The sequence below is a fragment of the Mauremys mutica genome, chromosome 6 (assembly GCF_020497125.1).
Source record: "Mauremys mutica isolate MM-2020 ecotype Southern chromosome 6, ASM2049712v1, whole genome shotgun sequence".
Lineage (NCBI taxonomy): Eukaryota > Metazoa > Chordata > Testudines > Geoemydidae > Mauremys > Mauremys mutica.
This window is the reverse complement of record NC_059077.1, coordinates 114,257,612-114,283,477: the sequence shown is the minus strand read 5'-3', so window position 1 is coordinate 114,283,477 and position 25,866 is coordinate 114,257,612. Positions and strand designations below refer to the sequence as shown.

Sequence of the window (25,866 nt, the reverse complement as noted above, 5' to 3'; positions counted from 1 at the left end):
CAACTCTGCCATTTTTTGGACACTCATGTTGAACCCTGACATCCGTATTGAATAATTAGAATGTGCATGCACCTATTTTAGAAGCTTGTTGCAGACTCCCAGATATCAGAGGGACAGAAAATCTACTAGTAATTTCAAAACAGAAAAAACCCAAACAATGTTTAATTTATACCAAGCAACTTTGAATTTAACTTGGAGGTATTTTGGTAGGATGGCATCACCGTACATTAAACAGAAGATACATCAAAGTAGTAACATACAGTGTTAAGTGCTGTTGCTTTAAAGCCTGATTGAAAGTCAATACAAACAAATATATTGTGAAAGAATAACAGGTTGAAATAATTCATCTTCATGAGTGAGAACAAATGTTTATTTCATCTTGATTTAAACTATGCCTCACAATCCGACCTGTTTATAAACTAAAGGTTTTGTATATTTTTCTAAGTTTTGTTTCATCTCTTTGAAAAATTACTTAACAAGGAATATTTTTTCTTCTGTGCTGCTGCTATTGCTGTTGCTACGTTGTTTGTTTTGTGTACGTGCATGTGCCAGGACGTGAGTCTTTGTCCACCACACTTTCTGGTTGAGATGTTTGCATGGCGAATCACATAATGGCATTGCCCTGGTGGATTTCAGAAGCAATTATTTATCTTTGCAGCCAGCCTGGTTCCAAATGTAATCGAGCACCCCTCATGGCCAGGGGAGCTTCTGCAGTGCCCAGCCCCTGTCTGCCCTTCTTCAGGCTCCTTCAACAGATTCCACACAGTCTCTCTTCCAATCACAGCTCTTCTTGGGGTCTGGGTTTTTTATTAAATTAACAAAGTTCTGAAAGTACTCACAAAAACAATCTTCCATCCAGGCTTCAGCTGAGCTGAGTTGAGCTGAGCAGAGCGGAGCAGAGCACAGCCCCTCCCTCCCTGAGGGGCCATCCCTTCTTCCCAGACTCACTGCAGCTTCACTCTGCAGTCCCTTTCTGGATCGGTCTTCATAGAATAGAACAATAGAATATCAGGGTTGGAAGGGACCTCAGGAGGTCATCTAGTCCAACCCCCTGCTCAAAGCAGGACCAATCCCCAATTAAATCATCCCAGCCAGGGCTTCGTCAAGCCTGACCTTAAAAACCTCTAAGGAAGGCGATTCCACCACCTCCCTAAGTAACCCATTCCAGTGCTTCACCACCCTCCTAAGGGGTGAACTCCCTCTGACTATTTATAGCCCAGGAGCAGCTCCACCCCCATAACTGGCTGAACTTGGAGCATGTGATCCAGGTGTGGCTCTTCCTGAAATGAAGGAACATGCTTAAGTCCCTTTGACTTCAGTTGGAAGTAATAATGTATGAGCCTAAAGTTAATCATGTTCTTAAATATTTTGCTGATTTGGAGCCTGGCAGTATAAGCTCTTTGCCATTAGTCTCTAGCATATCCTCATCTTTCAGCAGTAACGTGTCCTCTTACCTCTCTGCACTGGGCCAGATGGGGAGCTCAGGAATCAGCTGCTTCTGGGGAAATCTCTGTTTACAAGGCATGAAGGAAATAAACAAATACCAAGGAAGTTAAAAATATGTATATCAAACCAGGCACAATTCACACTCCTAGACCCGTTTCTGCAAGTCTTTCCTTTCCCAGACTGACCTTCCCCTAGTAACTTGATTGGTTCCCTGGAAAATGTTATTAGCCTGCCCTGCACTTGGTGGGATAGTCACCTGTCATATTTCTATGGGTAAATCCTATTCCCGCACCTTGGAGAATTTACCACAACTTCTCTGATCAGGAACTCACTGGGCTTCCTGCCTCTAATGCTGTAGATAATTAGATCCATAACATTAAATTATTGAAACAAACGTATAGGAATAGAAAATACTACACATGTGCAATGTAGCAAAGATGGTGTAGCTTCAGGACCTTTCAACTTATGAGTGCTTAATTTCTTAACATTAACATTACATTCACATACCTTTTTTGTGTTTAAATGTACCTGGTCTTTAAAGAAAAAGAAAAAAAGGAAAGAAAGAAAAATTTTTTTTTGCTCTGAGTCAGCTTTAAAAGCACAGTTTACCAATTAGGTGGCCTTGAAACAGAATGAGAGGCGTTCTACTGCACTGTAGTTTTTCTTAAACTTTCTATATATACTTTTATAAATACAAACACCATATATCCTTTTTTCCATGTTGCTTCTTCCATGAGGACTAGAACCATGTACATCTCAAAATGACAGCTTCAGGATTTTGTTAATTAATTTTTGAGTTAGAGAGATACAAAAAGCTGGGAAGAATTTATATATAATGTGTGTTCACACCCCTTTCTCCCCCCACTTTTCTCTCTTAAGGAAAGCCTCCCTATTCAGGAGGGGCACTAAAGCATATGCTTAAATTTAAGCAGATGATGAAGTGCTTTCCGGAATCAGGGCCTAATTCAGTGACAGCTGAGCATATTTATCATGAACTTTCAGAAAAAGTCACCCCAAGAATGGAAAATTTCATCCCCTAAGCAACATTCTCTGCAGCTGAAAAATGGAGGTTATAAAGGAAACTGCGTTTCAACCTTAATAAAAGCATTCAGTAATACACTGTAATACAGTAATGTGCCCTTGAACAGTTTTGATTTGATGGTTAATTTTGTGTAATTTTTTTAAAGTAATGAAAACAAGAAGTTTTTATCAGCTGCAGTCTGTACAAAGTACAGAGCAGCAGCCATTGAAAATAAAAAGATTAGCTCAAAATAAACACCTGACTGTAGTGCAAGCTTTATTATTTCTTTCCTCATGTTTCCTTTATTTTTCTTTCATTCTATGCTTTTTGTCCTCCCTGGTCACCAGTGGGAAAACTGAAGGCAAGAGAGCTTAAGCAGAATGTGTAGTAACTTACAAAGTTAGGTCAGAGAACAGCACACGTAGAAGGTTAAAAATGGGAGGAGGGGGGGATTTCCACAAAAGAAGGAGTGGGAAAATAATGAATAAAAGACACCTGATGAAATCTTAGGAAAACAGATGAGGAACAATGGAAACAGTAACCTGCTGGGCTTGGGGTTTAGCATCTTACTACAGAAAATAAGAGTAGCAAGGTAGCTTTTCAGTTTTAAGTGCTACCTTCTGCCAACCTTATCGGTGTTGAATAGTACCATTTCTGTGAGCTTTTCTACTGAAATCAGTGGGACCAATCACAAATAAGGGTGGCAGAATAAGAACCCGAATATCTATAAAAACAAGTATTGGATCATTCGAAAAATAGGTTTACACATTTGTTCTCTTGCAGATTCATCTGCAGGTCTCACTGGATAGAGTCCTCTCCACAGCACATGGCAGGAGTAAAGAGCCTGTGCACCATGGAATGGAATCCTTTCTCCACTGCCTCAATAGACCCATGACCACTACACCCACCTACCTTCCAGGTAGGAGAATGGCACTGTCACCAGTTCATTGGCTAGACTCTTGAGAAGTGATTGTGAGGCAATCAGCGTGGAACTACGCAGTGTCATTTTTCAGGGTGGTGCCACATTTGAAAAGAGTCTAAAAAAGGTTAAGATGTACAGTGCGAATGGCACTTGTGAAACAAGAAGTAATACTACATGTAAGTCACAGGCAGTTAGGAGAAAGGAGTGGAATTTCCCAAGTGTGGAGGCAATAAATGCAATAGAAAAGGCTTCCTTGTAAGCTTAGCCAGACTAGACTAATTACCAATAAAATACATGACTTCAGTTATCTGAACGAATGAATGGAATGCATGTAATTTATCGGGATAAATGGGATTCTGATGTGCATCACATAAATCTACATTTGGATAAAGGGGGCTTTGGAAAGAAGGGGTTATGTACAGACAATGTGATCTAATGGATAGAGCACTGACCTTTCCCAGACAGTAAGATGCTATATGATCTTGTCAAATCACTTCACTTCACTGTGCCCCTGTTTCTCCTTCAGCCCTGTGTCTGTTTTGTCTATGTGGACTGTAAGCTTTCAGGGACAGGGATGGTCTCTTATTATATATTTTTACAGTATTTAGTACAAGGGTCCTAAATCTTTAGGTGCTACTTTCATACATATAATAATCCTAATACACATAAGAATCCTAAAAAAGCGAGAAAGAGTCCTGTGGCACCTTATAGACTAACAGACGTATTGGAGCATAAGCTCCATATGTCTGACGAAGTGGGTATTCACCCATGAAAGCTCATGCTCCAATACATCTGTTAGTCTATACGGTGCCACAGGACTCTTTGTCACTTTTTACAGATCCAGACTAACACGGCGACCCGTCTGATACATAAGAATCCTAAATACTCATGAGGCCTGATGGAAAGAATCACTGAGTTCAGTGGGCTATGGATTAAGCTCCACTTAGCATTTTGTCTACATAAAGTTGATCACTTTCACCACCTACCATTAGAAAGTTTAGAAAAATTCAAGTTGTACATACTACAATAGACAATTCTATGTGGGACAATCACATCAGTAAAGGAAATGGAGGCCAGCTAAGGCTCTGGCCAAGTTTGAGTATATATGGATACAGACACAACATATACATATATCGTTCATTATATATACGAAGAGGCACATACATCCTGTGAATATGCACACACACGCCATATACAGAGCAGTATGTGTTTCTGGAAAGTTTTATGGGTTTGATCTTCTCACATGATTGTCCCATCTGATGGTCTATTACTGTGTATGCAATATACATTTTTCTAAACTTTTTAGCTGTGTTATTAGTTTTATTTATGAAAAATGCTGTATGGACCTTAATCCATAGCCCACTGAAGTCAGTAGGTGTCTTTCCACTGACTCAAATGGCTTTTGGATCAGGCCCTATGTGAAAAGGAATGTTAAGGATCAATTGAAGGCAGTGGAACTCCATCAGCTCACACCAGCTGAAAATCTGGTGCCTTGTGTATATAATGTAAAAGTGCTATAGTAAAGAACAAAATTGTCAGACACATAGATGAACATAATATGTTGGGGAAGAGTTAACATGGTTTTTGTAAAGGAAAATCATGCCTCGCCAATCTACTAGAATTCTTTGAGGGGGTCAACAAGTATGTGGATAAGGGGGATCCAGTGGCTATAGTGTACTAAGATTTTCAGAAAGCCTTTGTGATAAATGAAAGGGGAGGGTAGCTCCCTTTTATGAACACCCAGCCAGCCAGTAGCTATAAAATCCCTCTTAGTAGCTGTTCTCTAATTGTTCTACCTGTAAAGGGTTAAAAAGTCTCACTGCTATGCATAGGTAAAAGGAAGTGAGCTAATGGGAAAGCTAGAACTTTTAAAAATTGAAAAAAGACTCCCCTTTTGTCTGTCTTTTGTTGTCCTCCCAGGGAGAGGTGGACAGAGCAGCAGCTATGCTGTAAGAAGCTTGAGCCAGGTATAACAAATTATCAGTATCATACCTAGAAACTACTCATTTAAAACCCCAGAGATGTAAATAGATCAGGAAATGTCTAGGAAGGTGTGATTAGGTTTATCCCTTTTATTTCTTTTCAGCTTGTGGATTCCTCTGTGCTAACCCCAGGTGCTTTTGTTTTGCTTGTAACCTTTAAGCTGGGGCTCAAGAAAGCTATTCTTGGTGCTTAATCCTTGTAGTTGCTCTTTTAAAATGTAGCAATAGCCTGAGTTCCCAGATGTATTTTCTTTTTTTATTAATAAAATTTACCTTTTTTAAGAATAGAATTGGATTTTTTGTGTCTTAAGAGGTTTGTGCACATGTTGTTTAATTAGCTGGTGGCAACAGCTGATTTTCTTTCTTTTTTCTTTTCTTTCTCAGCTCTTCCGGGGTGTGTGTGTGTGTGTGTGTGTGTGTGTGTGTATAAGGGCTTGAGTGTATCCCACAGGAATTCCCAAGTGCACTTTCCTGGGCTCTCAAAGGGGTTCTGCACTTGGGTGGTGGCAGCATCTACCAATCCAAGGTCAGAGAAAAGCTGTAACCTTGGGAGTTAATACAAGCCTGGAGTGGCCCCCACCTTCTGCACTCGAAGTTCCAGAGTGGGGAATCAGCCCTGACAGCCATTGACAAGGTCCCTCATCAAAGGATCTTAAGCAAAATAAGCAGTCATGGGATAAGACGGAAGCTCCTCTCATCTCATCAACCATCTTTAACTGGTTAAAAGATAGGAAACAAAGGGTAGGAACAAATGATCTGTTTTCAGAATGGAGAGAGGTAAATAGGGGTGCCCCCAGTGGTCTGTACTGGGATCAGTCCTATTCAACATATTCATAAATGATCTGGAAAAAGGGGGTAAAATTTGCAGTGAGGTGGCAAAATTTGCAGATGATACAAAACTACTCAAGATAGTTAAGTTCCAGGAAGACTGCAAAGAGCTACAAAAGGATCTCTCAAAACTGGGTGACTGGACAACAAAATGGCAGATGAACATCAATGTTGATAAATGCAAAGTAATGCACATTGGAAAACATAATCCCGACTATACATCTAAAATGATGGGGTCTAAATGAGCTGTCACCACTCAAGAAAGAGATCTTGGAGTCATTGTGGATAGTTCTCTGAAAACATCCACTCAATGTGAAGTGACAGTCAAAAAAGCAAAGAGAATGTTGGGAATCATTAAGAAAGGGATAGATAATACGACAAAAAATATCATATTGCCTCTATATAAATCCATGATACGCCCACACCTTGAATACTGCGTACAGATGTGGTCGCCCCAACTCAAAAAAGATCTATTGGAATTGGAAAAGGTTCAGAAAAGGGCAACCAAAATGATTAGGGGTATGGAACGGCTTCTGTATGAGGAGAGATTAATAAAACTGGGACTTTTTAGCTTAGAAAAGAGATGACTAAGGGGGGATATGATTGAGGTCCATAAAATCATGAATGCTGAGGAGAAAGTAAATAAGGAAGTGTATTTATTCCTTCTCATAACAGAAGAACTAGGAGTCACCAAATGAAATTAATAGGCAGCAGGCTTAAAACAAACAAAAGGAAGTATTTCTTCACACAACGCACAGTCAACCTGTGGAGCTCTTTGCCAGAGGATGTTGTGAAGGCCAAGACTGTAACAGGGTTCAAAAAAGAACTATATAAATTCATGGAGTTTAGGTCCATCAATGGCTATTAGTCAGGATGGGTAGGAATGGAATCCCTAGCCTCTGTTTGCCAGAAGCTGGGAATGCGTGGCAGGGAATTTGATGATTATCTGTTCCATTCATTCCCTCTGGGGCACCTGGCATTGACCACTTTGGAAGACAGGATACTGGGCTAGATGGACCTTTGGTCTGACCCAGTATGGCCATTCTTATGTTCTTATGAAAACAAGTTACAGTGAGAAGGATAACCAATCAAAAGAAACCACCCAAATTTAAAAAAATATAATGTGTTGTTAAAAAAAATACATCTTGCATGAAAGAAGCCATATGGAGAACTTCAAAACACAACTAATTCTGTATGATATCTTGTGTGTGTAGAGCCCATTAATCCATTTGGTATTTAGTACATTATTAGGGCCTATTGCAATCAAGTAAATAATCCACACATCCCTTTCCCCCATACAAGCTAAATGCATTCAAATCCAACAGAAGAAATATGCACTGGGAGGTCTAAAGCCATCAGGCCAGGTTATATTTCAGCATGTTTTATGCACTAATATTTTAGCACTGGATGGAACTTTTTGACAAAGTGTAATTTCATCAAAATATGTAAACTGAAAATTTTTGTGGAACTGTAACTGTTTGGACAAAGTTTTGTGCTGTGTAGGCCTCTCTGGTCACTTCTGATTTAGGAGAGACCTCTGAATCAAAACCTTGAGCTTTTTTATCTGAAAACAGACATTCCATCACAATTCCATTTTGTTAAAATGCTTGAAAGGTTTTGTTTTCATTCCGCATTGGAACGAAAACAAATACTGAAACCTCAAAAGTTGTTGCAAAATAGAACCGTCATCTTCCAGCCTGCTCTATTAATTTTGCTTTCCAAATATATTATTTACACAATGCCAGGCACAAAAGAGTCTCCCTACACCAACTGGAGTCTGTCTGCTTCTGCAATATAAATGTTGAGGTACGTTTAGGAAAAATTACTATATTAGAAGTATGTTTTTTAGATTGCAAAGTCAAGCATTCAAAAGTTGGGAAATGCCTAGTTATGGTTATTCATGCAACTTTAATTCTGCCTCTTGTGAGTTCATCCTGTACACTGAATAAGGCAGGGTGCCTCAGGAAAAAAAAAAAAGAGTATGTGACCGTGTAATTAGAGACTCTGTCCTAATGCATGCATACAAGAGGGGCGAATTAAGGTAAATTGAGCAAATGACACGTGTTCCACATAAAACAAGCAGTTGCTGGAGCTGCAAATTCTTTAATGGAACAGCTACTATCGTTAAACTTTCCAAACATGTTTGTAGATGGAAGTTTACTTGTTTGATGAGTAAATCAGCATCAAGAGGATTACTGGTCTCTTGGCTTCATGCTGTTCTTCTCGGACGTTGTTTATACATTGCTTGACAGTGTACAAGGCTTCATTCAAATGAAGGTTTGGCTTTACGTGGGCGTCCAGGGGACTTTTAAGTAAGTTGAAGCTAAGAGTGAAGTACAGTGTTTCATTTAGAGCCAAGCGCAGGCCCCATTGAAGTCCATAGGCACTTTGCTATTTACTTCAAAGGCATCAGGCTCTGGGCTGTAGTAGGTAGGGAGCAGAAATTTCTCATGATTTTATTGTTTATTTCTTTTGATTGCTGTATATTAAAAATGTGCCTATCCGGTTCAACATGCCCCAACAGGTTCTTAAAATAAAGGCCATGAAAAGAAAACCCAAAGAGGAGAAGAGATAAAGTCAGGGTGGAATGCGGTCTCATTCATCACCGTTCCATTAACCCATTAATCTTGTAAGGCTAGCAGCTGGTATTGCCTCGTAGCACGAATGTAGGGCCGGCATCTCAGCAGGCATAAAATTTGACACAGCTGCATTGGAGACAAGGGGAGCTATCAACAGCTCCCAGTGACTTCAAAAGACCTGTGCCAACACACACTGGCTGAGACTCTGGCCCATACTTCACATCTGACTCACTACATGCTAAACTGGATCGCACACAAAACTAGGATTTTCATAGTGGTACCGTTGCAAGTTATTTGCGGCAGAAATACTGAAGCTTGAAGCCAAGGTTACAGAAAAGTTGTTTATGTTAAAAGAAATGAAAACCACATTATTTCAAGCTTCCTGCATGATTATTTTCCTTGACTTCCTCATTTTCATTTTGGTCTCACACTGTGGCTCACCCACGGATGGGTTCAAAGGTAAAATAGTGCCTGTGGAAGTTGACACAGCTCTTGCAGTGCTTGTTTCTTTTATTTTGGTGTCACTGTGGTGTCTCAGAGGGTCTTCTTTTTCCTGCCTAATTTGGAGAATGTCCCAAGAGTCCACCAACTCCAAGGAAGCAACCCAGAACATTTCATGGATCTGTTTATTATTCTGGGATGTGCATTTAGCCTCAGTTGCAGAGTGATCTTCCCCTATCTCTAGCAATCAGAGGTAGCCTTCCTCTGAGATGGATTAATTGATGAGTAGGACTCTCTCTCACAAGAATCTTAGCCAGAACACAGGACAAGGTGAAGGATTCATAGTCAAATTTAGAAGTCCATCCGTTATTTATTAGCAGCACCAACGCTGAATTTCAGAAGCTGAAGAACTTACAACCTTATATAGCACCACTAGCATCATAGTATAAAAGGGTGCAGCTATCTTTTAACAGATTGCCAAAACTCATGAACTGGACTTCAAATGGGATTGGTTGGATCAGGGGTGGCCAACCTGTGGCTCTGGAGCCACATGCAGCTCTTCAGGAGACAACATGCAACTCCTGCGAGGAGCCAACTCTGGGGAAAAAATGGTGGGTGCTCAGCACCCACCAGCAGCCCTATCAGCCCCCCCAACCCAGTGACTCCTGCCTGCTGCGATTGGCTGTTTCGCAGCATTCAGGAGGCTCTGGGGGGGAAGGGTGGAGGAGTGAGGATATGGTGTGCAGCCCCGCTCCCTCTCAGCGCCTCCTGCCTGCTGCAATCAGCTGTTTTGCGGCTTTGAGGAGGCTCTAGGGGGGAGAAGAGAGGATACGGTGTACAGCCTCCCCCCTCCCTCCCCCAGTGCCTCCTCCTCCCTCCCTGTGCCTCCCGTCCGCCGCAATCAGTTGTTTTGCGATGTGCAGGAGGCTCGGGAGGTTGGGGGGTGGGAAGAGGAGCGAGGACACAGCTCACTCAGGGGAGGGTGTGGGAAGAGGCGGGGCAGAGATGCAGGTGGGGACTTGGGGAAAGGGGTCAGGGCCTGGGACAGAGCCAGGTGTCCAGCACCCCTGGGCCAGCACCAGTGTCTCCTTCAATAAAGCACACGGTGACTAGCTGGTGTGGAAATTGTTATTCAGAATTTTTCTTACACCATCTAACAACGGGATTCATGTGCAAACAGAAAAGAAAATACGCAGATGAAAATCGAAGCTTCCAACAGAAGTGGGAGAATAAGTACTTCTTCACTGAACATAAATGGTTAGGCCATGTGTCTTCTTTGCCAGACGTGTATCTCTCAGTTCAAATCTCCAAACTTGCAGTGTCATTTCACTTCTAGCCATGCACATGTGGATCAAGAATTCTCACAAGGTTCTGAACTCTGCACTTTACAACTGAAAACTTTGAAAAAACAAACAGATGTAGAAGTCCAGTTCTTCACCAGATTTTCCAACCGATCACAGACTGTAACATTAGCCTGCTATTATGTGGCCTGGCACAAAGCCTATGTGAAAAAGCCCTATTCTGAAGGAGAGCCTATAAAAACGTGCCTCGCTGATGTGATTTCAGTCCTGTCACCAGAGAATGAGAATCTACAGAAGAAAATTTCTGGCCTGAAGCTTTCACACCACACAACAGAACCCAGAATCTCCGACCTGAACAGTGACATCGAATCACAACTGCACTCGCAACTTCAGCAGTGTGAATATTTGAGCATCGCTTTGGATGAGTCGTGCCATGCACAGGATAAACCTTATTATCGGTATTTGTCCGCACTGTGTCTGACGCCTGTGTTGTAAGGGAAGAACTCCTCTATATCGTGTCACTAAAGGATGGAACTCGTAGATGAGATCTAAAGGAGACACTGGTGTTGGTAGCTGCGAAAAGCCACTTGTCTTTACAGAAGCTCACTGCCTTTTCAACGGATGGGGCTTCGTCCATGTGGGGATCTGCGAATGGATTAGTAGGGCTTTGTAAGTCTGATGAGAGCTTTATAAGTCTGATGATGTCCCGAATTTTGGACATTTCACTGTATTATTCATCAGGAGCAACTGGTATCTAAAAATCTCAAATTTGATCACATCATGGAACCTGTCTTGCACCTTGTGAATTTCATTCGCTCATATGCACTCAGTTACAGACAATTTCAAAATCTAATTGAAGAACTGGATAAAGGTGACTTCCCTGCCGATTTGCCATTTCACTGCCCAGTTCGATGGCTCTTGAGAGGTAAAGTTATTTCCCATTTTTTCAAGCTCCTGGAACCAGTAACATTTTTTATGGAGGAGAAACATAGAATACACCCTGAGCTTACAGATCCTGGATGGGTTCTAGACTTAGCATTTCTTGCAGACATGCTGCTGCATTTGGATAAACTAAACGTGGACTTACAAGGAAAATTCCAGTTGCTGTCTGATCTAGTGCAAAGCGTATTTGCATTCATGAACAAACTGCAGTTGTTTCACAGACAAATGCTTGAGGGAGCACTGACACACTTTCCCTCAATGTCACAACTTCAAGCCAGATCAAAAGACGATGCAGCAGAACCCCTAAAACGGAGCACAACTAGATATGCGAGCGTGATTAAAGCTCTTAAGGACAGTTTTGAGGAAAGATTCCAAGATTTGCAGCAGAAAAGACCTCAAATCAGATTTCTGATTAACCCTTTTAGTGCTGAAGCCGATTGTCTGAAGCCGCTTTTAGTCACTGATGAAGCAACATCACAGATGGAAATAATAGAACTTTTGGAAGATGGCAGATTTAAATCTGTTCAGAAGACAGAGGGGACCCTTACTTTCTGGAAATCTGTACAAAAGGATAAATTCCCGAACATCAAAGGTGCAGCCCTAAAATTAATCTCAATGTTTGCCTCAACCTGTCTTTGTGAGTCTGTTTTCTCAACACTCGAATGTGAAATCCAAGCACCGATCCATTTTGACAGACAGACACTTAAAAGAACTGCTGTGTGTGAGCACAACTGAACACAAACCAAACTTCAAGGGAATTGTTGAAAGCAAAGATTGCCAGAAGTCCCACTAAGTAAAAGATTAAGTTGTTATTGTCATTAACTATACATTATAAATGTATAATAAATATACATTATCAACTTATATAATGATTACATGGGCATGTATATATATAATTATTACATATTACTGTGGCTCTTTGGCAGAGTACATTGGTAAATTCTGGCTCCTTCTCAGGCTCAGGTTGGCCACCCCTGGGTTGGAACATATATTACTGACAATGTTCTTGAATGGTTGGTGAAAGAAATGAGCTTTTTTTTTTTTTTAAATGGAGATATCCTATCTCCTGGAACTGAAAGGGACCTTGAAAGGTCATTGAGTCCAGCCCTCTGCCTTCACTAAGCAGGACCAAGTACTGATTTTTGCCCCAGATCCCTAAGTGGCCCCCTCAAGGATTGAACTCTCAACCTTAGGTATAGGAGGCCAATGCACAAACCACTGAGCTATCCCTCCCTCAGCACATCACCTACAAAAGGTATAAAGCTGAACAACTCAGCCTGATTCCCATCTCAGTGTTGTGCAACATAAGTAGCTCCACTGAAGTCAGTCCCTGATGTGACAAACGAAGAAGACGCATAAATGAGAAGAGTCAGGCCCCATTATATGTAATGGAGTGTGGTGGTTGAAGAGTTTTGAGTGACAGAGTGGTCACGGGTAGCTTACAAACAAGAAGTTCCTCACATAAAAATAAAACTTTTAGGCCACCGCACAGTTATATATTTTATTTATGGCAATTTTTTTGAGAAAAAAGGTTACTACATAACTTTTTTAAAAGTGTCTTGTTGTGAATCACAAGAGCCTGAAATCCCAGTGTTTCAGTGACTTCAAGCAGTTCAGGGCTTTGACGAGGGTTTTTTTTTGGTGGCGATAGATTAGCAGGCAGAATGCAGGTGAGGAGCTTAAAGCTGCAAAAATAAAAACCAAACCCAGCTGATTCTAGGGTGTCGGAAATAAAGCAATTTATTCTCTGATAATCCACATGTCTGTAGAGTACCATTGTTTACAGCTTTGGTATTATGTTGCTGTTATGTCTACTTGTTTCGGAGGGAGGTTCATATCTTTATCACTACATCCAAAAGCATCATGTTGATGGTTTAAATCTTTCTCTGGCCCTCAGATAATGCAGGGTTTTGGAGCACTTGGCAGAGCAGAGCTCCAATTTTTGTCTCAGAGGAAGAAATCGTTGCTGCAGCAGGAGACAATCTGTGATAAGCTTTATCCAGCTGGTCACCATGGGAGTCATGTGCTTTGTGCAGCCCAGCAGGGTGCACTTACATGACAGAGTCAGCAAGAACAAGAGGCAAGCGATGTCAGGGGTCTGAACTTCTGTGTTTCCCAGATGTCCCAAGAGAAGCAGGGAAGAGAGAAATCTCTCTCTCAAAAAGGTTTGTTTAAACATTTGGAGTTGCTGAACTGGAACCTCTGAGTTATGGGCAGGCTCAGAGAGCGCACTGGGGAGATGAACAGCCCAAGAACAATTTACCGAGAGCAGAAGAGATTGGGAGACATCAGATATAAAGGCTTCAGAGAAAGAAACAGGAACAAACACACACCACCCTCAGCCATCTTCCCAAAAAAACTAAAGAGGGGAAAAAACAGAACAAAAGCAAAACTAAAAACCAGTCTCTGTGTATGAGCAAAGTACTGAGCCTGAGTGAAACTACTGCATACAAGTTCCTGGTAATTATTTGAAATACTTGTCAGCCTTGCAGTGACAGTTCTAGCTCTATTCCCCGCCCCCATTTTAATAGCTCTGTGTACCAGTCTTATTGATTTCAAAACTACATAACCTCTCCTTCAAATCCTTTAAGTGAGTTCCCAGTCAAACATATTTACCCTAACTGAAAAGTGAATACAAGTTCCTCCTCCAAGAAATAATTCTTAATATAGGCCCTGATCCAGCAAAGCCTTTAAGCATATGCTTAATTTCTAGCACTTAGGTAGACCCATTGAAGTCAGCTGGACAACTTGTGGGCTTAAAGTTAAGCACGTGCTTTAATGCCTACCTGAATCAGAGCCATAATATTTGACTTAGATGCTGAAAGTTAGATTTCATAAGAACGGCCATACTGGGTCAGACCAAAGGTCTATCTAGCCCAGTATCCTGTCTTCTGACAGTGGTCAATGCCAGGTGCCCTAGAAGGAATGAACTGAGCATGTAATCATCAAATGATCCATCCTCTGCCGCTCAGTCCCAGTTTCTGGTAAACGGAAGCTAGGTACACCATCCCTGTACATCCTGGCTAATAGCCATTGAAATAGCCATATTCTCTCTAGGTCTTCAAAGTGCTTAATGTCAGGCAATCTGAAGAGTTATTTTCTCCCTAAGTTATAGCCAGTTATGCAGGCTGGCCATGCTTTGTCTGTAAATGCAGCCTCAAATCCTTAGCGGTGCTGAGATTTGGAAAGACAGTATAAAGTTATATTTTTAAATTTGTGTCTAGATTTTTCATTTTTGGATATTAATGGGCAAGCCAGAGCCATTGAATACGACTTGGTGGAACCAGTTCATAGGTGACAAGTAAGGATATGCAAGTGACATGTTGGTAAGAGGGTGTGAATCTAGTGAAGACCAGTTGAGTTTAAGTTAATGTAACTTGCACGCTGACATGGCTGGAAGAAGCAACACTATCTTCTGACTGCCTTAGAGCCATTTAAAATCAACTCTGATGGTGGCATTATATGTTGTTCATTCCCACAGTTTACTACCTCCTTTAACTTATCCGTCAAACCTTTAATTTTCATTCCTGCCTTTTAGCCCATGTTCACTCATTGCTGTTCTGTTCCCCAAGGGAAAATCTAAGTTACATTCTTCCTCAACCCAAGGCGTGAGGGTGGGAGTGAGGTAATCAATCACATCCTTCCGATGCAGTGACAGGTCACATTTCAGCTGTTTGTGACACAGCTGCATTAGATTAATTATCCCATTTTCTATTATTTCAAGGAGTTAATGCGAGGACATTGTTCTACTCAGAGAGGGCACAGTATGAATCTGATATTATGGAGGATAAGCCAGCTTTCAAAAGCAGATTTCATTGCCATCTCTGCCCTCCCTCCCATACACACACGCGCCTACACCGGTCCTGTACCCATACTTCACAACTACGTTGTGTTTCCCACATCTTTTTTTTCATATGGTGACAGCAGCAGCTTTGAAGATCAGGCCTCCTGTATTTAGGTGCTCAACAGCTGGCACTCAGATTTGAAAAGTATAGCGTTAAACACTGTATTTTATTGGTATTAATTATATAGCGCACAATGACACCTATAGCCTTGCAACACAGGTGAAAGTAGCCAAACAACTGGATCTTAGAAAAACAAAACTTTTATAGCCTACTTGTTTGTACTTGTCCCAAGAACACTCAGCTCATAGAAAGCATTTGGATCCCAACTTAGCTTCTCCATTGTATCCAGTTTTACAGCTGGTCTTAACTGAAGCATGAAGAGGTCAAGTCACTTGCTCCAGGTCTCAATGAATCAGGGGTTTAGCTGGGTTGGCCAGCCAGGATCTTCATCCCTTCTGCTTCTTTTGCATTAGTCACTAGACCACACATCCTCTTACACAAATTACTTTCAGCTTTTGAAAATCCCACCCTAAGTGTTGGCTTAACTCTGCTCCTGTTGAGGTCACAGGCAGTTTTAGGCCAATGGAGAGAACTTTTGGAAACCACACACTTAATGTATATCCATATTTAACACGGTATCAAATGTTTTGAGGGATGATATTTAAAGAAAAAAATTAGAAACTGGACTGAGGTATTTCATGAGAGTCAGATGTTTGATGGAGTAATGTTATAGGATCAGGCCCTTAGAATGTAGCTAGAAAGGCAGAAGCAGTATCAGTGGGGTGGTTTTGTCTGTTTTGTTTCATTTTACCTTCGTCAGATCAAAGTTCTCCATTTATCGTAACTAAGCGGGTGGACTCAGGGCCTAAGTTAGGGGAGACTGTAAAAAAATGTGTCAAGGGGGAGAAACATTGCTATGCCACACTGACCCAGTATTATAGTGACAAAATGAATCCAAAAAACAAATGCACTTCACAAACAACCCAAAGGCTGATATTTGTTTTTCTAGATTGTCTAGAATGACTAGGAATGTACAGATCTGCAAGACTCAATGTTTGTTCACCTATACCCAGTCTGGCATGCATGTAAACATATATTTAACTTTGCTCACTTGGTAAGCTTCATAGACTTCAATAGGACTTATTACGTACGCAAAGTCAACCATGCCCCTTACATGTTTGCAGGACTGGGAGTCAAGCAGAAAAGTGGACTAGATTCACTAATCAGGTCTGAAGGATTTGCCCTGCTAAAAGAATGGGAGCAGTGCAGCACTTTGCAAGTGAGGACGCAATATAAAAGCGTGCAGAAAGAAAACAGTGAGGGGCTGGGCTAGTCAAAAGTCGAATGTTGGGTATTCAGAAGAACTGAAGAGGTCTCTTTCTCTGGGAGACTGGAGAGAGCAGAGTGGTCCAAGTGAGACAGCCAAGGCACACAGCTGGGTTTCCGCAGCGGGGTGGGGAGAAAGGAGAAGATTTCAGAAATGATGCCCACAGAGAAGCGTGGATGTGGGGGCAGAAGGAAAATGCGGTGTGGCATATCGAGGACTGTACTGGAATTGCAAGCTATCGCTTTAGGAGTGGGTGAGGTTCTTTGAGATGGTTGTCCCTATGGGTTCTCCACTTTAGGTGACTGTTTAGAAGTGTCCCTCTGTGGAAGGAGGGGTTCTGAGTTAATTCTGGATAGAAGAGAGGACCATATGTCCTAGTCTTGCATCAGATGCTGAGACCTGACCAGTGATGTAGTGTTGAATGAATGTATGCAGTGATGTCCAAGTAGCCGTGTTGCACATGTCAGTAATAGGCACGTTGTGTAAGAAGGCAAACAATGTGGCTACAGATCTTGTGGAGTGTGTTCAGATCCGTGAGGGGAGTTGCAGGCAATGCTGTTGGTAACAGAGCTGGGTGCAAACTAAAATCCATCTGGAAAGTCTCTGTTTAGAGATGGGTTTGCCTTTAGACTGTTCCATGGTGGAGAGGAACAATTTAGGAGTTTTCCTGAACAATTTGGCCCATTTGAGATAAAAGGCTAGCGCCCTTCTGACGTCTAGTGTGTGGAAAATTGTTTGTCTGTCCTTGTGAGGTTTACGGAAGAACATGGGAAGATGGATAGGCTGGTTGATGTGGAAGGAAGAAAGGACCTTAGGCAAAAATTTGGGGTGAGGTCTGAGAGTGACCTTATTTTTGAGCAAAACTGTATAGGGTGGTCCAGCCATAAGAGCACCAATTTCTCCCATAAATCTCGCAGATGTGATAGCAACTAGGAAGGCCACTTTCATGGAAAGATGTAGAAGGGAACATGTGGCCAGAGGTTCAAACGGTGCAGTTGTGAGAGATCAAAGCACTAAAGTCAGGTCCCACGGTGGCATTGGGACTCTGGGTAAAGATTGTGCACTACCTGGAGGAACCTTTGGTAATTGGATGAGCAAAGACCAAAACGCCGTCCACTTTGTCATGGAATGTTGTAATGGCTGCCAGATGCACCCACAGTAAACTCATTGAAAGGCCGGATTTAAGGTAGAGCATGTAGTCCAGGAACACTGCTATAGTTGAGGTAGTGGTGTTGATTTGTTTGTTTAGGCACCACACATGGAATCTTTTCCATTTATGTAGGTACCTAGCCCATGTAGTGGGCCTCATGCTGTTTAGCAGGATGTCTTTAACGTCAGAGCAAGTTATCTCCTCACTCTGGAACCATCGAGGAGCCAGGATGTGAGGTGGGATGACTCCAGCTTTGGATGCAGAGTCTGGCCTGTGTCTTGAGTGAGGAGATTTGGAAAAAGTGGGAGGAGATGTGGGGGGCATGAATCATAGAATCATAGAATCATAGAATTCAAGATCAGAAGGGACCATTATGATCATCTAGTCTGACCTCCTGCAAGATGCAGGCCACATTAGCCGATCTACCCACTCTTTTAGCAAGCGACCCCTGCCCCATGCTTCGGAGGAAGGCGAAAAACCTCCAGGGACACTGCCAATCTGCCCTGGAGGAAAATTCCTTCCCGACCCCAAATATGGCGGTCAGCTGAACCCCGAGCATGCGGGCAAGACTCTCCAGCCATACCCTCTGAAAGAGGTTAAGAATATCATATTATTGACCCAATTTGACCCAATTAAGTACCAGTTTGGCACTCAATTGACCTATTGACTAAGCCCGTTATCCTATTATACCATCTCCTCCATAAACTTATCTAGCTTAATCTTAAAGTCATGGAGGTCCTTCGCCCCTACTGTTTCCCTCGGTAGGCTGTTCCAGTATTGCACTCCCCTGATGGTTAGAAACCTTCGTCTAATTTCAAGCCTAAATTTCCTGACTGACAATTTATATCCGTTTGTCCTCGTGTCTACATTAGCACTGAGCTGAAATAATTCCTCTCCTTCCCTGGTATTTATCCCTCTGATATATTTAAAGAGTGCAATCATATCTCCCCTTATCCTTCTTTTGGTTAAGGAAAACAAACCGAGCTCCTCAAGTCTCCTGTCATACGACAGGCCTTCCATTCCTCGGATCATTCTAGTGGCCCTTCTTTGTACCCGTTCCAGTTTTAACTCATCCTTCTTAAACATGGGAGACCAAAACTGCACACAATACTCCAAATGAGGTCTCACCAACGCCTTATATAACGGGACTAGCACTTCCTTATCCCTACTAGAAATACCCCGCCTAATGCAACCCAAGACCGCATTAGCTTTTTTAACGGCCACATCACATTGCCTACTCATAGTCATCCTACGATCAACCAGGACTCCCAGGTCCTTCTCTCCTCCGTTACTTCCAACTGGTGCGTCCCTAGCTTATAACTAAAATTCTTGTTAGTCATCCCTAAATGCATAACCTTACACTTCTCACTATTGAATTTCATCCTGTTACTAATACTCCAGTTTACAAGGTCATCCAAATCTCCCTGGAGGATATCCCGATCCTTCTCCGAATTGGCAATACCTCCCAACTTGGTGTCGTCCGCAAACTTTATCAGCCCACTCCTACTCTTGGTTCCCAGGTCAGCAATAAATAGATTGAATAAAATAGGACCCAAAACCGAACCTTGAGGAACTCCACTGGTAACCCCCCTCCAACCCGACAGTTCCCCTTTCAGTACTACCCTCTGCAGTCTCCCCTTTAACCAACTCCTTATCCACCTCTGGATTTTCATTTCGATCCCCATCTTTTCCAATTTAACCAATAATTCCTCATGCGGTACCGTATCAAACGCCTTACTGAAATCCAGATATATTAGATCCACCGCATTTCCCTTGTCTAAAAAATCTGTTACTTTCTCAAAGAAGGAGATCAGATTGGTTTGACATGATGGCATCTGTTTCAGGAATGGGTGCCTGGTTTGTCTGGGCCATGCTGGTGCTATCGGGATGACTTTAGCTTGATCGATTCTGATCTTGTGCAGGACCCTGGACAGCAATGGGGTGAGAGAGAATGCTTAAAGGAGGGGTGCATCACCTCTGGATCCCGATCCCAGACCTGCTCTGGAGCAAAAGGTCTATAGCAGGGAACCCGCATCGGTGGAATATGATCTGGATCATGCAGGTATTGAGTTCCCACTAGTGATAGTTAGAGAACCTCCAGCTTAGGGCATCAGTCATGACATTCCAAGACCCCAGTACACATGTGGCTGATATGGTGATGTATACAGCATGTCCATAGTTTTATGGCCTCCATGCATAGGGAGTGTGACCTTGCTCCTCCCTGTTTGCTTATATGGAACATTTAGGCTACATTGTTTGTTATGATCTGTATGTTTTTGTCTTTGATCAGAGGCATGAAATGTGCACAGGCATTGCGAACTGCGCATAGTTCCAGTACTTTGATTTGGAGGGTTGATTTGGAAGGATATCATCTTCCCTGTACTTTGAGGTTGCCTAGGTGGGCCACCCACCCCAGTAAAGAGGTGTCCATTGTGGTTATCAATTTGGGAGGAGGTTGAAGGAAGGGGACACCTACACAGACATTGTGTGGGTGAGTCCACAATTGTAGTGAGTCCTTGACCTTCATTGACATGCTTAGAAGTTTGTTGAAGTTGTGCTTGTGTGGTGTGAACACCAACTTGAGCCAACCCTGCAAGCAGCGCATGTGCAGCCTGGCATGTTTCACCATGTATGTGGTCACCGCCATGTGACCTAGTAGCTGGAGACATGTCCTGGCAGATATCCTGGGGCTGTGCACTGAGGTATTGATGAGGTTCATTAGAACGGTAAATCTCCGAGGAGGTAATGATGCTGTTGCTTCTAGAGAATCTAGGTGCACGCCGATGAAGTCTCGTTTCTGGACTGATGTTAATGGGGACTTTTGGAGGTGTACTTGTATACCTAGACTGGTGAAAAGCAATGTAGTCTGTTGCATGACTGCGATGGCTTCTTCCCAATGTGAGCCTTGATTAGACAGTTGTCTAAGTAGGGGTGTAACATGAACCCATGCTTGCAAAGGTGGGCTGCTGCCACAGCAAGAACTTTAGAAAATACGTGTGGGGGATGTGGAAAGGCCAAAAGGTAGTATTGTATATTGGAAATGATCCTGTCTCCTGTGCATTGGGCGTATGATAATGTGAAAATATGCATCTTGCAGGTCAAGGGCTGCAAACCAATCCCCCTGTTCCAGTGCTGGAATGATTGTGGCTAACGTAACCATCCTGAAACATTGCGTTTTGAAGAATTTGTTTAACTTCCTGAGATCGAGGATGGGTCTCCATGTTAGGATATAGATATTCAGGCCTGTCTGCAAAGGCCTATACTTTAAGAATTTAGGTGTATTCTTATCACGTAGCTAGCTATGGAGGTATAAAAGAAAGAATCAAAATCACTGTCTGCCGGTGTAAGGGCCTTCTCTTACTGTGACAGTCTGAGGCCTGGTTCTTAGGCTAAGGCCTTTGGCTAAGCAGCAGAGGCAGCCATAAGCTGGGAAGTGAATGGTCACATCCTTACATTCCAAACTAGTCAAACTGAAATAAGGTGCTATTGGGCTGTTAGGAATACAATTCTATCCTGATATTCCTGTCACCTCCAGAGAAAGGGAAGAGCCTAGAAGATGTAAAAGGAAACTTAGTTTGATAGCATTCTGTCTGGCAAGAACTCACTTATCAATAGCTGGGATGTAAAATCCTCATTTCTGTATTGTTCCGTCACTGTAGTCTCCACTTCCCAATTGTTTGTCTGTATAATGTCTGCCTGGTTCTGTGATTGTTTCTGTCTCCTGTATAATTAATTTTGTTGGGTGTAAACCAATTAAGGTGGTGGGATATAATTGGTTAAATAATTATGTTACAATGTGTTAGGATTGGTTAGTTACATTTCAGTAAAATGAGTGGTTAAGGTATAGCTAAGCAGAACTCAAGTTTTACTATATAGTCTGCAGTCAATCAGGAAGTAAGCGGGGAATGGGAACAGGGAACGGGGGTGGGGGAATTGGAATCATGTTTTGCTAAGGGGGGGGAAGGGAACAGGGACACAGGCAAGTCTCTGTGGTGTCAGAGCTGGGAAGAGGGACACTGAAGAAGGAAATTGGAATCATGCTTGCTGGAAGTTCACCCCAATAAACATCAAATTGTTTGCACCTTCAGACTTCGGGTATTGTTGCTCTCTGTTCATGTGAGAAGGACCAGGGAAGTAAGAGGGTGAAGGAATAATCCCCCTAAAACTCCAGCCTCCAGATTTCTTCTGCGTTAAAAAAATAATGGGAATAGAAACCCTTCCCTCTGTGATGTACCAAAACTGGCTCTACTGCTCCCAGTTGTAGGAGATGCTCCACTTCCTGTCTCAGTAGAGGCATCTGAGAAGGGTCCCTGAAGAGGGATGGAGAGGGAAGGTGGGTAGATGGGACGGAGAGGAACTGGATGGCGTAGCCACTCCTGATAATTTCCAGAACCCATCTGACAGAAGTGATAGTTCGCCAGGTTGGATAGAATGGCATCAGGTGGTTGGTAAAGGAATGATTGGTGGGATGTAATGTTTGCAGCAATAGATGGGGGAGGTCTGACAAGCCCTCAACCAACCTTCAGTTCTGCTATTTGGATGTTGATTGTTGAGAGATGGTGCATTGGGAGGAGTTTGGGCCGTGTCTGGGCTCTGTCTACGTCTCTAGATAGCCTACTGTCTTGGTTGCTGCATGTGTGGGATTTGTCTGGATCGCTGTAATGTATAATACCTGCCTTGTTTGCATTTTGTTGCAGGCGTATAAATGCCAAGTGATCTGAGAGTGGCTTTCGAGTCTTTCAATGAGTGGAGTGACTCAATCTTGCTGGAGAAGTTTTGGACCCTTGAACGTAAGGTCCTCTACCATGGCTTGGACTTCCTTGGGGAATCCTGACAGGTGAAGCCAAGAGGCCCGGTGCATTACTATGGCGTTAGCGATGGTCCTTGCCACTGTGTCAGCAGAGTCCAAAGATGCCTGGAGGGCGGTCCTAGCCAAGAGATGAACCTCAGAAATGAGCGACGTCCTCTGGTATGCAGTCAAAGTCAGAAAATTTGGAATAGTTTACGTAGTCATATTTTGCCATAAGGGCTTCATAGTTGGCGGTTCGGAAGTGAAGTGTTGCTGATATGTAGGCATTGTGGCCGAGTAAGTCTACTCATTTCCACTCCTTATCAGAAGGGGTGGTTTTGGAGGAATGTTGTTTGTCCTTTTTGTTAACTGCATTAACTACCAATGAATTTGGCTAAGGGTGTGTGAAAAGAAAGTCCATCTCTTTTGGAGGGATGTAGTATTTTTTGTCTGCTCTCTTAGATGTGGGTGGGATGGTAGCGGGGGTCAGCCATGTGTTCTTGGCAGGTTCAATGAGTGCTGAATTAATTAATTAAACTGTAACAACTGTAGCAAACCTGTAAAAAAGAAGAAAGCAACCTGTAACAAACTCCATTGCCTTCTCTGTCCCCATATCTACTCTAGTGACACCATCATAGGACCCAGCCACACCATCAGGGGCTCATTCACCTGCACATCTACTAATGTGATATATGCCATCATGTGCCAGCAATGCCCTTCTGCCATGTATATTGGCCAAACTGGACAGTCTCTACGTAAAAGGAAAAATGGACACAAATCAGACATCAGGAGTGGTAACATACAAAAGCCAGTAGGAGAACACTTCAATCTCCCTAGACATTGAATAAGAGATTTAAAAGTAGCCATCCTTCAACAAAAAACTTCAAAAAACAGACTTCAAAGAGAAACTGCAGAGCTACAATTCATTTGCCAACTTAACACCATCAATTTGGGCTTGAATAGGGACTGGGAGTGGCTGGCTCACTACAAAAGCACTACAAAATACCCTCTCTTGGTATTGACGCCTCCTCATCAATTATTGGGAGTGGACCACATCCACCCTGACTGAATTGGCCCTGTCTCCACTTGTAGGGTAACTCCCTTCTCTTCATGTGCCAATATATATTCATGCCTGTATCTGTAATTTTCACTCCATGAGTCTGAAGAAGTGAGTTTTTTACCCACGAAAGCTTATGCCCAAATAAATCTGTTAGTCTTTAAGGTACCATCGGACTCCATGTTGTTTTTGTGGATACAGACTAACACGTCTACCCCTCTGATACTTGAGGGAAAACAACATCACTTAAGGGGATGAAATAAAGGATGTTTTTTAAGGGGGAGAAAAAGAAGAAAAAGTAAAAGGGCTCACTCAGCTAACCTACCTACTCTAAACTACATGACTAATCTAGCTAACCTAATTCTGAGGTAAACAGGTGAGCACTCTGCTGGAGCTCCGACTCGAACTAAGGGCGGTAGAGAGGGAACTGGGGGGCGGGGTGGCTGCACAGGGCTAGTCAACTGCCGACACAGGCGTGAGACGGGGAGAGGGCAAGCACGGCCTGACCAGGTACTGCTGTCAAAATTCTCTGACTAGCAGCTCAGGGCGCATGGTCACCTAAAGTGGAGCATCCACAGGAACACTCCTCGAAGAACAGGTTGCTCCATAAGGGAGGGAGGCACAAGTCACCCCACTTTGCTTTGAGCCTGCTCTTTCCAGCCTGACTCTGGTAATTGCATGCTTTGCCACAGAGCCCCCCCGGCCTGCAAAAAGGATCAGAAGCTGTACCCCCTTCCTAACACTCTTAAAGTGACAGCTTGCAATTCCAACAGAGTCCTCAGTACTCCATAAGGAATGTTGCTCTAAAAGATAAAAGCACTAATGATACAAAGCCAGTAAGAGCTCTGCAGTCAGAGGGGAATAAAGAGGACTGGGAAATACAGAGATGCACATTTCTAAAGCAGAACCAATGCCACACTTGGTGCTGGAGGGAACCAGAGAGACATCCTCTGCAACTCTGGATGCTAGGAAGCTGCTTGGGGAAATGGCTAGTACCATCATCTGGGCAGAGACCCTGATTAAGTTTTCAGGGGCAGGGAGAGGAGGGTGAGCAGCAACATCATAGTCTGAGAATTGCATGCCCAACACAATTGGGCAGCTCCCCTCGTCCCTGAAAATCATTTCTTTACTATAAATAGGCCTCTCCAAGGTTGTGTGTGTGTGGGGATGGCAGATTCTTTAGAGAGCATGAGCGTCCCATGGCCCCTTCCCCACCCATCATCCCAGCCATGATCTCACATCCCCTCCGACAGTCTTAGCACGGAGTGAATTTGTACATTTGTGGTTAACATTGAAATCAAAGCCTGTCTCTGATCTCATGGGTGAGTGAACACTTACTAAGCTTTAAAAATCAAATTATTTCCCTTTCCAAATCCCACTGTCTCCTGTTTCTCTTCATTTTAGCTGCCACTCCCTTGCATCTGTCTAGCCCAGTCTCCCCCAACTCTTGCCCATCCTCTGCTCCTCTTTGCCCTCCCCCTTCCAAACAACTTTATCGAGGATGCTCTTGACTCCTACCCAGCAGCAATTTAAGGGCTTGTTTTCCACTAAAAAAAAAAAAAATCTAGGGTGCGTCTTCACTGCAGAGCTAGCCTGGGCTAGCCTAGCCTGCATAGAGCATCTCCACTGCAAAGCCCTCCCTGTGCCAGACCCGGGTCCACAGTGATGCTCCACTCGCCCACATGTTAGGACAGGGCTCTGGTGGGCTATCCCATGGTTCTTAGCAGTGTATTAAACTGGGCTGCTCTCTGAATTCATTTGCAGGGTGCTCTTGTGCTCTCTCCCTCCCCCTTCTCCTAGCATGGAGCTGCCATCTGTGGCAGTGACATGAGAACAAGACTTTTTGTAAATATCTCCCCAGTGGAGTTACTCATTATTGGATATATCTATGCTGCAAAACCAACCAACCAAGGGAAAAAAACCCAGTGGCAGCAAATGTCAGAGCCCCTGTGAACTGACTGAGGCTCATGCTACGGAGCTGAAAATAGTAGTGTAGATATTCCAGCTGCTGGGGTTGGGGGCAGGGCAGGCTTTGAAACCCAGTGAGGAAAGAGGGTCTCAGAGCCTGAGCTTTCCCCCCACCCCACTGAGACCAAGGCTCTGAGACTGACTGTGGCTTTTGGGGGGCAGGGGAGCAGCATAGATATGCCCATTAATGCAGACAGTTCTGAAGATCATAGGAAACAACATTTGGCAGCAAGAACTTTTAATGAGAATGTCATGAAAGAATTCAGTC

The 25,866-nt window shown here is 43.0% G+C and overlaps 1 long non-coding RNA gene across 1 annotated transcript in view; it reads right to left on the bottom strand.

Annotated features, from left to right (window-relative positions):
• Positions 1-1,454: 1,454 nt before the first annotated feature.
• LOC123373357 overlaps positions 1,455-25,866 on the bottom strand; it is a 38,231-nt gene continuing 13,819 nt past the window's right edge. Inside the window, exon 3 of the long non-coding RNA XR_006580683.1 lies at positions 1,455-1,510. This is a non-coding gene — a long non-coding RNA (uncharacterized LOC123373357). The remainder of the gene's footprint in view (positions 1,511-25,866) is intronic.